This window comes from Sorex fumeus, unplaced genomic scaffold (assembly GCF_029834395.1).
Source record: "Sorex fumeus unplaced genomic scaffold, SorFum_2.1 ptg000078l, whole genome shotgun sequence".
In the NCBI taxonomy this organism is placed as follows: Eukaryota; Metazoa; Chordata; class Mammalia; order Eulipotyphla; family Soricidae; genus Sorex; species Sorex fumeus.
This window is the reverse complement of record NW_026606135.1, coordinates 3,854,084-3,855,198: the sequence shown is the minus strand read 5'-3', so window position 1 is coordinate 3,855,198 and position 1,115 is coordinate 3,854,084. Positions and strand designations below refer to the sequence as shown.

The following is a 1,115-nucleotide window of genomic DNA, read 5'->3' as shown; positions in this document are numbered from 1 at the left end:
AACTCCCATGCCAAGAAGACCAAGCAGATGTCAGCTGTGGCTTGATAGCATCCTGGTGGGGCTGGTGGGAGTAGGAGGCTCTGGCTCATGCTGCAGATGCTCATCTAAGACTTTATTGGTCCTAGCTCTTCCGCAGTTGCTGCCAGGTGCTTGGTCCTTCTGAAGAAGCTATGGCCACGTTAGGGTGACCCTACTTCGTCTGGCGACTAGCACCACACCATGGCCTTGGTCTCGATGCTCACCTGCATGTACTGGGCGCTCATCCTGCACAATGATGAAGTCACTGTGATGGAGGACAAGATCATCGCGCTCATCAAGGTGACCAGCATCAACGTGGAGCCCTTCTGGCCCGGCCTGCTCGCCAAGGCCCTGGCCAATGCCAACATTGGAAGTCTGATCTGCAACGTGGGCCCGCCCCAGCAGCAGGTGGTGCCCCTGCAGGTGACTCTGCCCCCTCCACCCACTGCTGCACTAGCTGAGGAGAAGAAAATGGAATCAAAGAAAGAAGAATCTGAGGAATCTGACAATGACATGGGTTTTGGTCTTTTTGACTAGACCTTTTGTAATGTTCAATAAAAAGCTGAACTGTTAAAAAAAAAAAAGGACTTTCTTGGTTCTAGCCTTCCCAGCTGGTCCTGGGGTGGCAGAGATGGATCAGGAGAAAGTAACCATCTTTCTCCTCCATACCTCGCATGAGTCACCAGTGGGGGTCCACAAACTTCAGTGCTGTCTTGGACCTACCCTTAAGACCTTGTTATAATGCAATTATCTCTATGTATCTTATCCCCAAGATGGCTATACTCTGAGATCTTGAAACTTAGGGTTTTCACATGTGAATTGTGAAAGAGGGCAATTCAGTTCACCTCTCATTCCAAGAGATAAGTAGATTTTAGGAATCTGGGAGCATCCTCTTTCTAAAGAAGGGCTGGAGGTTCTCTTTTCTACTTGGTGAGTTTGAAACTCTGAAATTCCACCAAAGGCTATGAATACCTCTGTGTTGGTGGGGTGGGTGGCAGTTATCACCACAGCTGGCCCACCAGAGCTCCTGTGGCCCTATTCCTGAGTACCTTAGAAAGGTTGTCCTTTAGACAGGTCAGAAGAATGGAATAATGAGT

The 1,115-nt window shown here is 49.2% G+C and overlaps 1 pseudogene; it reads left to right on the top strand.

The window, feature by feature from the left end:
• The first annotated feature begins 219 nt into the window (after positions 1-219).
• LOC130038670 (60S acidic ribosomal protein P1-like) lies at positions 220-602 on the top strand (annotated as a pseudogene).
• Positions 603-1,115: the final 513 nt, after the last annotated feature.